Here is an 11790-nt window from a genome sequence, read left to right as displayed (position 1 = left end):
GACAGAAATCACAAAATCTATGTCCTGCACGCATCTCCGCACCATCTCTTTCCATGCCCATGGTTGGTTCGCTTAACTCTCTTCTAACTACGGTGCGAACACGTCGAAACAGCTCGTTACCTTGGCCAACCGTTAAGTGATTTCGGTAACTGTTAACTTATTGCCTCCCCACAAGCGGCGTCTAGATAACCGTTACAACAACAACAATAATAGTGGATGACGCGGAAACAAGCGACCCGGCAGTGGACATAACAACATCTACACTGACGGATTAAAAGTGTCCGATGACTCCATCGTCGAAATCTATGCCGCAGAGCTAGAATGCAAGACAAAGGGACCATGGTGAGATAGAATGGCTTAAGGACATGCATTTCATCGTCAAGACTATCACTGTTATTTATAAAGACTGCATGACGGTTAAATTACAGATGACGGGACCACAACCATGCATCGCTTAAGGAGCTGCTCAGCACGAAGGAGATAGTGGGGAGAGAATAGCACTGTCAGCAGGCAGTAGGAATGGCCAAGGTTTAAGGAAATAATCAACTTCCATCGAGACAAATTCCGACTCCTTTTAGCGCTCTATTCGCACAACATGGGCATAGTTTCTTGCGCCAACTGCCGGTTCTGCGAAAGGGAACAGCAAACCCCATAACACCTGATTCTGGATTGCCTAGCACCGTAGCTTCCATCTACGTGGACAGGGATCACATCACCTCAGTCACGTACAATAGATTCCTGAATTGTTCAGGATGCTGGAACTTGGTGAGCGTATGTGATATAGGGGCACAATGGACCGTAGGTCGCAGTGCAATACCTTAATCATTACTTTCTATCTACTATTCCAACTGGCATCATATACCAGCTGGATTGGCATTAGTAACGCTGACACGTGCAAAAAGTGGAGGGAAGTGAGATCGTAAGAAAGAAAGAAAGCAAATCTCTCGTTTTACAAGATCCCAAAGGAAGCAACTCTCTTGCATCAAAAACTTTCATCAAATCCGAGAGCCATAATTCAAGCCGGAGCGATTGATATTTGAAATAATTAATTGCAACCTTTAAGAATATCGACATGAAATTTCGAAACTGAAACCGAGTTCCGCTAGACTTTAAAGAGCTTGCGGGATTTCAAATTGTGAAACCAAAAATTTGAACATTTCAGAGCTTTCATTTTGCCACGTCTATCTGATGTTGCCCTAGTGGAGACCTGCAAGTGAACTACAAATCATGTCAATGAGTCAGCTAAATCCTTCAACGACATGGAAATCATTCAATGCCGAGCTCAGTGAGTGTGACTCGCTATTTAAAAGAAAAATTTAAGAGGATCACTTTACAAAATTTCTTGGCAGGCTTCAAGTTGCTCGGTAAACAAAGAGATTGCAACGAAATATTACACACGAAGGCCGTGAAAGCTCTTACGAAAGCTTTTGCAGCCGTGAGTGAATCCTCATATTTCTTGCTAACGTTTTTCTGTCTTCCTCAATGCTTCTTGTCTGCGTTGCTACATTCGATTTATTGGCCTTGCCTTCCCTTGCGCTGCCCGCGATAATGTAATGAGTACGTGTTGCCATTGTTGTTGTTGCCGTTGATCTCTTGTCCGTCGTTGGCTTTCAGTTGGTAATGGAATTCACCACACTTTCTTGCGGTTTGGACTAGCTGGCAAGCAACCGACTTCAGTTGGCGCGGCGCGATCAGTTAAAGGCGGATCGTGCTTGTGTTAAGACGTCTCCAAGCGAACATTGCAAGTGGTAAGTGCGCGCAACCCAGTGAAAGAAGCAGCAATTCTCGGCTGTGTTTGGTGTGTGTAGTGTGTAACTAAAGTGCAAGCTCAAAAGTCGCTGCTGAAATCGGCTTGAAAGCGGTCGCAGGTCGCGGGTGCGGATTGTGTAAAAACAAGAATAACAAACGCATTTGCAACACATACACACACACGCACATCCAGACGTACTTTATAATCGAATGTGATGTGTGATACATTGGCTCATAGGAGCCGCGGAGACAGGTGAAAAATGTCACTCGGCAAAATTTTTAGCCTCGCACGCCGTTGGATCCGAAATCGGATATAGGCATTTGAAAACGGATTTGGATTGTTTGGTTTTTGATCTCAAAGCAACGCAAAACTTAATGGACAGTGCCATTTTACACGCACACATGTGCGTTGTGTGTAGATTTGCCCAGATTGGAAGCAAAAACAAAAGCAAAACACAGTGTGTGCAATAGGTGTACGACAAGACGCGGAGCGGAGGCAGCAACGACTGCAAAGATGGCTTAAAAACTTTCTTTTTCGTCAGCATTCGTTCACTTGTCGGAATAATCGGAATAATGCGCGCATGTGTGTGTGTGTGTGTTGCAAATTCGTATGCCTGTGTTTGTGCGCGCAAAACTTCGCTCGATGCTGACGCGAGTGCGAGTCTAAAAATGAAAAAAGAAAAAAATTAAAACAAAAGAAATTGTAGAAAAAGTGGCTAAAGTTGCAATAAGAAAGATATACATATGAATTGCCTACAAGCAGCAAGCAGCGAAGTCCATGTGCGTATGTGTGTGTGTGTTTACCTCATGGCAGGCAATTAGCGCAGAAAAACAAAAACAAAAGCAAAGTAATGAAAATAATGAATTTCGCTGTGGAAATTGGTGCAAGCAAAAATAAAAGTGTAATATTGTGACATGCATACAAACATACATTCATGCATACATTCATACGTTCATACTTAGTGCTTACAAGCTCACGACAAAGGTACACTCAAAGTCACATTCCTTCCAAAGCGTGGCACTGTGTGTGCGTTCTTGTGCCTTACTCTAACATTATGCGGGCGATAGCAATTTGGTGCGCGAGCGCTAAATTAGGTTGCACAGCGATAATTAACGCTCCACACACACATACATACATAGATGCATTTGACGTGACTTGTCAAGACTTTAACACTTTGGAGCGCATACCTGCAGACATCCCGCTGAGCTGGCGGGAATGGAAATTAAACGCCTTGCAAATTTGTAGCGTTTTCTTATTTTTTGAGTTCGAATCCAGAAGTTCTTCCGATCTATGGCCTCACAAAGGACTACATCCACGTGTGATCTTTGATCAGCCATCTAACCCCAATCTTACGGATTGAAATTTGTATTTATGTATCCATTTGGTTCGGTTAAATCTCTCTCCTTTCAGCACACTATTCGAGTTTTTTCCTTATTAATCGTAATTCTTTTATGATGAAGCAACCAAACTAGAAATAAAGTGTCAAAGCAATACAAGTTTAGTAAGAGACTGAAATGAAATAATTAAATTTTTTTTAGAAAAATTCAGTTATTTGTTATTTTTCCATAAACATCCATATCTGAGTGCACGTATTTTCTTTCGAATGATAGCTTGATTGCTGTCGGCGACACACACAGCTAATGCCTCCCAATTGACTTGGTAGCTGACGCTGCAGCAGCTTCAGCTGACGTGTTGTTGCTGCTGGCAATGTTGCAGTTTCGGCAATTGTAACCAGCAATTTAGCAATCACGTTTGGCATTCGCTGCTCGGGGATGCGTGGTTGGCACACTGATCCTCCACTGGCTCAGTTATAACAACGGCACAACTTTTCGGTAGCAGGAATTATTTAACGGTATTTGCTTTTGGAGATTATAGCCATTTTTTCGGGCGAATATCTCATACGAGATAGTACCATTTCATAGGCGCTCGGTATTTCGCATTTTCGGGGTTTCATCTAATCGAGCTTGTGCAAGCCGAAAGTTACTGATACTCCACCAGATTCAATAATAAGTAATTCATTGGTATTAGACCTAAGCAGAGACAGAGAACCACTTTTATTGCTAGATCACTTAGCAAAGCCTGAACCAACAGCTGAGATTTCTTACTCAAAGAACTCATTCAATCAGAGTTCATAGAGCCAAATGCAATGCCCAGCCCTTTGTACTAGTGTCCGATATCGGGAAGCAAACTGGTGAAAAAATCAATATACATTTTCCATATGGCCTGTGCAACATCAAGCATCCAATGCAGCACAGCAGATATTTCCAACCGCACCAAAGTGAACTCCACGTCTAGTGCTGCGGCATAACTCGTTCGACAGTCTTGCTAAGTTGGCTATAATAAGCACTTGTATGACACTAGAAGCTAACAGTGACGATAACCGGACATTCAGGTGAAATGAAACTGGAATGACAGCACATAACAACAACGAGCGAGCAGGCAGTTGATCAAGTGGCGAGAACGCCAAACCGACAATGCCGTTCAAGTTTTCCCCGCACTCGTCTTCACACACACACACGCACACATGGTAGCGGACGTGTGAGACAATAACAACAACAATATCTGCAGAGAACAACAAATGGTTGTTGCAGTGTATACAACAACAAGTCAATATTGTTGACTTTTTCAACGGGCCAATGTCAAATCCGAGCTCTGCTGTGTACTTGACGTTCTTGATACTGTTACGAGCGTTTGCTGTTTGCTTTTTCGTCTGTTGGTCGGTTGGTGTGTTGGTGGTGCATTTGACATTCAGCTGCGTTCCGAAAATTGCAGCTGAGAAACTGTTACTTGTGCTATTTTCTTGTGCCATTTTCCGCAGCAACTGCCGCGGCGAGTTTTGCTTCCTTTCAATGCAGCTTGTGTGCGCGACCGTGAGTGTTCGAGTGTGTGTGTGTGTGTGTGTGCGCGTGTTGGCTGAAAGTAGGCAAATTGCATGGTGTGCTGCAATAAGTATGTTGCAAGAATAACAACATAATAAATTGCATGTCGCCTTGTCACCAGCGACGCCATCGAAGAGGTGTCACACACACACACAAAGAGATGTTTAAATAAATAAAGTGAGACGTAAATTCAATTCGGTCATTATGGCATTATGCAAACGAAGTAAATTAATTTTCAAAGTTTTATTATTTAGGCTACTACCGTTATTATATTAAAAAAAAAAAACTCGCGTCCGCGTAAAAACTAAAGTTTTACTGTTAAAAAGTGTGAAAGTGATTTTCAAATATTCCACAATAATCGCAGCAACTTGCTTGTGCGTGTCGAAATCTAAGTGTTTTCGGAATCACTCGCTCGTTTTGTGCGTTGATTGGCGCTGTGCTATACAGATCATCGAGTGTATGTCTGCGCATGCGTGCGTGCTGTTTATTCGTTTGAACGCTGTTTGCCGTTAATACATTTCTTTCTGCAATTTCGCTGGTCCACTGCAACGCTTTTGCCACGGTATTTGCTGCAAGTGTGAAGCGCTTGTACGGCTGCGCTTGGATTAGGCTACTGCGCGCCTCTGCTGCTGCTGCTGGTGCTGGTGTGTAACGAGCCGCGCCGATGAAGTGAAGGTGAGTTTTCACGCTACATAAATAATAGAAAGCTCAATGATGAGTCTTGCTAAGCCGCTCGTTTAAGCATGGATAACAAACCAGCTGACAGCGTGCTCGTACATACATAGCGGTGAAATCTAAATCTGCGCGAAAAATCGCAGCTAGGCCGGATTTAGAATTTCACGTGTCGATATGTTTGTAAATGTATAAAATATTCCCAAAGTTATTAGTGTAAACTACTTTTTGTTTCAATGAAGCCCCATTAGGGAACTTTTCTTCCAAAATTTCAAAATTCCATTTGAGTTATTTATTCATGAACGAGTTGACTCACTTATCGCAAATGCGCATTCTGCAATCTTTAATCCCTTTTTATGTTGAAAATTAGTCAGAAGTGACACTGGTGTGCAAGAGAATATTATATTGAGTAGTCGAAAAAGTATTTTCGTATTTTGTCAATAGATGCCGGTGCAGTCGTATATCTCCAGTGCTACCAAAAAAATAATGGTTCGTTCGCTTCCGTTCTGGAAATTTCGATTTACACTGATGGAATAATGTCTTTAGCGGAAAAAATGCAAAAAGCGGTTGAACAAAATAAAAAAAATAAGTTGAAGTTTGATTAGAAATACGAAAAGAGTTTTTCGACTACCCTATATTACCGGTACAAGATGGTGATATAGGGTAGTCGAAAAACCCTGTACCTTTTGAGTTCGTACGCCCAGTGGCGTAGCTATGGGGGGGGGGCGAAGAGGGCCGTCGCCCCGGGCGCAACGTCTTGGGGGCGGCAAAACGATATTCGCTCTTTTTAAAACTCCAATGCGGGCAAAAATTCCTGAAAATTGTGTCAAAAGTGTACAAGATATAAGGCGAAAATGGGTTTTTTTTTAGGGCTTTTAATAAGATGTCTTGTAAATTTACTATCAATTTCCTCAAAAACCGAGAGAATTTTGGAACTTCAGAATTTGCGTGGCCTTCCTAAATTGTATATACTTAATATCGAAGATATTTAGGTAGGTAGATAAAGGGGGGCGGCAGGGCATCCTTGGCCCCGGGCGCCCGAAGTTGTAGCTACGCCACTGCATATGCCCGTTTCGAAAATAAAAACCTTTGCTCTACTCTTAATGCTACCTTTTCTTTCTTTCTTCTTCTTATAAATAACAGATACATTTTATAAATTAATAATAGCCTTATATATTGTATAACCATATATACATATACATATATATGTATATATATATATATATATTCCTAAATATTTACTACGATTGCATTTAGTTGCTTACTAGTATCGATTTTAATTTATTACTCATGGCGTTGTTAATGGTCCATTGAGGGCCATGCCATTTGAGGTTCGTGCCCAAAGTCTTTTGTTTTGCAATCGTAAACTCATGACTCAAAAACTACCTCAACATGATTGCATAACGGCGGTAAACCCATAAATATGTGCCGAAAACTAAATAAATTGATTTGTACGAGGAGCAAAATAAAAAACTATTTTTGGTGTATGTAAAGTGAGTCGCATGTATATCCGAATTTCGTAGTAAATGTGACGCTGAAAACCCGCATTCGGCTAACTGTTAGTGCGCTGTCAGCGGAAAGTATCAGTGAGTCATATGTATATAACCACAAGCACAAGCCAGTCTTCTCGTGTGTAGCTGGTTTCCAAAAACACAACAGAGAAAGAAAATAAACAACGAGTTGAGAAATAAGACAAGCCGAAGTAAATATATAAAACCGCAGACGAAGGCTGCAAAATTTTCACCGGTGAGTGCCCTTCTGCGAAAGCAAAAGTAATTTTGTGAACTGGTTTTAACTGAGACAAAATATTGTGCATGGCTTTGCACTTACTAATACTTTACACATACTATGTACATATATCCATATGCCCATAGCATATACACTTGTATACCGATATACATACATATTCAGGTATTTATGGTGTGTCGCGTTTCAAACGGTTTCATATTTACAGTTATGTCTCGTAAATGTTATTCCTTTAATATAATTGTAAGTCTTGTATGAAGGACGGCTGATGGGATTGTCTAACTTCAGACACACAGTGGAGCGGAATGGAGCCGCTTGCCGGGGATTTAGTAAGTTTTTTTTGTAAATATTTCTTTCGATAAGCTGTACTGTTTAGGCCAAAAATGTTCATTTAATGAAAATGTTTGTGTTGCGGCGGACTGCTATTGTATAAACTGGTTTTGCTCGGATATAAATCCGGGGTCGTTTCGCTTACCTTTTCTCCCATCCATTGGAAATGCTACGAAACTTAGAAACATCTCGAACAAAGCATTTATTCTTTTTTCTTGATGGCAATCTTTTTTGCAAAATGCCTCATTATATAATTTGATCAAATTTGGGTCGGACTGACAAAAACCGACATTCTCACTATTTTAAATTTGTTATACAATATTGTAAATTTCAACTGGGTGTCGCATATTCATACAGGCTCGATGTCATCACGTCTCGTAACCAGTAATGATGTGTTTGCTGATTACAGGCTCTTTAGGTGTCAAGCAACTGTTTTACGAACTGTTGATGTAGCGGCAGAAAATATTCCTGAAGCAATTTCGATTCATGCTAGCGAGTCGACAGTCCTGGGCCGGAAAAACATTCGAGTCCATTTCGACTACTTAGTCACGACTGTCAAGATTTTGATATTACTTTGACTTTTGGGTATAAAGAACCCAAAATATTAATCAAAATGTGTTGAGTCGATTCATAAGCTGCGATCCGTGGCTATTTTTCTGATGCCAACACAAAATAATTGACATTTGGTGATCAAACGAACATAGAAAAGGCAGTGCCAATGCTTTAAGGTAAACATTTTTATCGTTTCGGTTTGCGATGGTTGCTTAAATAGACCAGTCCGGGTTAAAGAGTTGAGGATTTATCAGCTGGTGAGTTTACTATGTGTCCAGTAAGAGTAGGAGTGCAGAAATAAAGCGTTGAAAAGTTTGAAGACTTTACTAAAGCAGCTTCCTGTATACCAAACGTAAAATATCAAATGCTTGTTCCCAATGACTGCGGAACGAAGCCTTACACTCTTATTTCTTTTGCATGTCAGGTTCCATCTAAACTTCAAGTGTGATGAATAGTTGAATATATATTTTTTGTGTTTAATTGAACAAGCTTTGCACCAGTTTTTTGGTACCTATTTCGAGGTTATCTTGTGTTTTAGATTAAACATCGTTTCTAAGAAGTTTTGGCATTGTACTCCCTTGAAATTCAATGTTTACTTGCAAAAAATAACGCCAAAAATAATCGAAATTATGGCGGAAGTATTATCAAACAGACGAAATACTGTACTTAAGACCCTACCACAAGTCACTTCAATTCGTAGGTGAAAAATATATTTTTAACATATTTTATGAAAGAGTTGTTTTTGCACTGGTTGTGGCATTTCATTTACTGAATTCATAGTCACTCCAATTATAATTCTAATCGCTAATAGTAAACATGTAAAATAATTGCGAATGTCTTGTTATATTCACGCTCTTTGCACGTGGAAAGCAACTTCCCGAGGAAATCGTTCAAATTGGCTGTTGGAAGTCAATGGCACTAAAATCGAGAAAAAAGCAGCTGAAAACAGTAGTTGACTGGGCAGCCGAAGTAACATAATAACAGTGGTTGGTCCAATACGTACAGAGTTGAGTAAGAAAAGAAGAAGAAGAAGCAGAAAAAGCACAGCACTCGCGGCGTGTTCAACCTTTCTAAGTGCTTTCACTTTCGTTGAACGCGACATCGTTGTTTCGGTTTCGGTTTCGACTTCAACTGCTCTGCTCTGCTTACTGTTGAGAGTGACTGAACTTATTTTCTGGCAGTGCAACAACTGCTCATTAACCGTTGCTACATGTACTTTTTTGATAGCTCACTCTTTGCCGACTTTTTTCGCTTCGCGCCTCGCGGGGGTTGCTATTAACCCGAGCTCTTGCTATTTATTTTCAAACATGCAATTTATTTTTAGTTAAGTTGTCTGTCTTCTTTCCATTAATTTTACTTTTTGCTTCCCGCTGGTCTGACATTGGCCAGTTGGCTTCATGTTTTGCATTCAATGCATTTCTGGCTTGATTTTCTTTCACAATTTCTCAACTTTTTATTCGGTTCATTGGAAGAAATCGTTTGTCTGTCTGCTGGTGCACTGTGTGAAGGGCATTTTGTTGCAAGCGCAGCAGTTTTCGTTTTCGTTTTCATTCGCACAGCTGCGCTTTGTATGTGTAGGAGTACAGTTATTTGGTAATTGTTGCTTGTTGATTTTTTATGCGTTTCAAGTTTCTTTGTTGTTGAGGACTGCCGATGTTGTAACCAGAGCGAGAGTGCATTTTTTTGATTTAACGAACTTCAGTTGCAATTGCATCAGTTTATTTGAAGCGGATCTGGTTTTTCTCGCGGCAAGAAGTCCTTAGCTAATCTGTAAAAGGGGTCTTGAGGCTTTAGCACCCGCATCGTTTTCATTTCGTTAGGGTAACCTTTTGCTTGTTGTAGTTTCAACTTATTTTAGACATTTTCCGATTTCGTATTGAGAGCTTAGGTGGTTCACGAACAGTCCTTATCCTTGGGGTTGTTGTTCGACGAAGTCTTGATTATTTGTTGAATTTATAAGCCTGAAGTACTAAAGGGTTATTTGCAAGTATTATTTGGCTCCAATTAGTCAGGTGGACGGGACACCTTTTGTACTTTGGTAGGACTCGAGGTTGACCTAAAACCTCTGAGGTGCTGTGGTTCCGTCACCCGACCGCAGTGCGAGTCCACCCTCTATTTAATTTTTCAATCCTACCTGTCTTTAGGTTTAAACCACAGCCACCACGTATCTCCATAAGGGCCAAACCCAATGAGCAAATTGGAGCGAACTCCAAGCTGACCGCTCCTCGTGTTACCAGATTTATGTCTCCAGTCAGACCTTGTGGCTTTTGCAAATACCAATTGCGCACTTATCAAACTTAATGGCTGGTAACATTTGCCGCTTGAACTTCAAATGTACATATTTTCATTAGAAGGAATCTCATTCAAAGTAGATAAATTGAGTTGAACCTGAGTATACATATTATAGCACTATTTCCGACAAGACTATGCCGAGATTTCGAGGCAAGCCAAATAAATAACAGACATAGTGCATACTGGTTAGTCGCCTCTTACGACAGGCATACCTTACCGCGGACAAATTCTACCCCCTGTCCGCTAGGGAAAGCTTGAAGTACAATTTTTGTCCCGCTGAAGAACGGAATGATCGTTTTATTGATAGTATTTCCACAAGTCCACTAAATATCGTCATGAGCTAAGGATCGCCATCGTATCAGCTTTATCCGCAACTTGGTTGTTCCACATAAATGTATGTAAATATACCTTTAGCACATACTGTAGTTTGAGTAACCTTTGTCTTATTTTGGTCAAAAGAGAAATGCCAAAATCTTAGTGTTGAGCTATGACAGACTGGCATCATGTCATAACAATCGGCAATATGGGTGCGATCAATTTCGGATACTTTCGCTTACCTCAAATAATCTTTCGCATTATTGCTTATTTAGCGGCTCCACAGCAAATACGAATTTATTCACCACACACGTGCACATATAAATACATATGTCTTTCAATTGCTGAATTAGCATCTATAGAGAGTCTATTGTGCGATCTTAAAAAAACTGAATAAATCTGATTTACAATGCAAAACCAGTTTTACGAATCTTCATCAACGGTATATTTTTTACGGTTAATTGTCTTTATGCTGGCTCTGCATGTATGTATTTGAGTGCGGCCGAAATTAAATTGAATTTAGTTATTTGCATATTCGCTTTTATAGACTATGGCGAACAAGAAAACGCGGATTGGGAATACACAAAAAAATTCATTATTTGTTTTGTACAATTTTTCTAAAAAGTTTTCACGCTGATTTTTGCTGGCAGAAGCCTATTGCTTTTATTATTAACATCTAAATGTCTGCATTGGTCACTATTTCTTCTTTCAAGCCCAGCCCTAGCCCCTCAGAATGAACCTCGAATTAGTTTTTGTTCTGCTGCCATTTGCCTAATGGCTCACCCGTTTAATCTGTTGTTAATAGCTTCGCTTTTTGCACTAATCTCTTAAACTATTTCTGTCAGCGATTTGCATTATGTAACAAGTCGCCATTGTTTAATGTTCGGCCATTTGTCGTTTGAAGCTTAATGACCGCTTTTTATACTCACTTCTTTATTGTTTAGTAAGCAGCCCTGGCGACATTTGCGTGGTAATAAACCTTACGTAATGCAGCCATTGTACTAAACTTATTCTAGATTTTTACAAAGTGAGTCATTGAACTTGAGAATTCTTTAAAAGAAAATGGAAAAATTATTCAACAAACGAATTTGTTTCTCATAAGTCTACTTTTGCTGGAAGTAATTTATGTAAGGTGGCTAAATGCCACCTGGACGCGAATAGAGAAAACTTTAAATTAGAAAGATATTATTTTAGATATTTTCATGAAAATATAGGGTTGTCGAAAAAGTATTTTCGTATTTCTAAACAGACATC

The sequence above is a fragment of the Bactrocera tryoni genome, chromosome 3, assembly GCF_016617805.1.
Source record: "Bactrocera tryoni isolate S06 chromosome 3, CSIRO_BtryS06_freeze2, whole genome shotgun sequence".
NCBI classification, from domain to species: Eukaryota; Metazoa; Arthropoda; class Insecta; order Diptera; family Tephritidae; genus Bactrocera; species Bactrocera tryoni.
Note: the sequence above shows the minus strand (reverse complement) of the source record.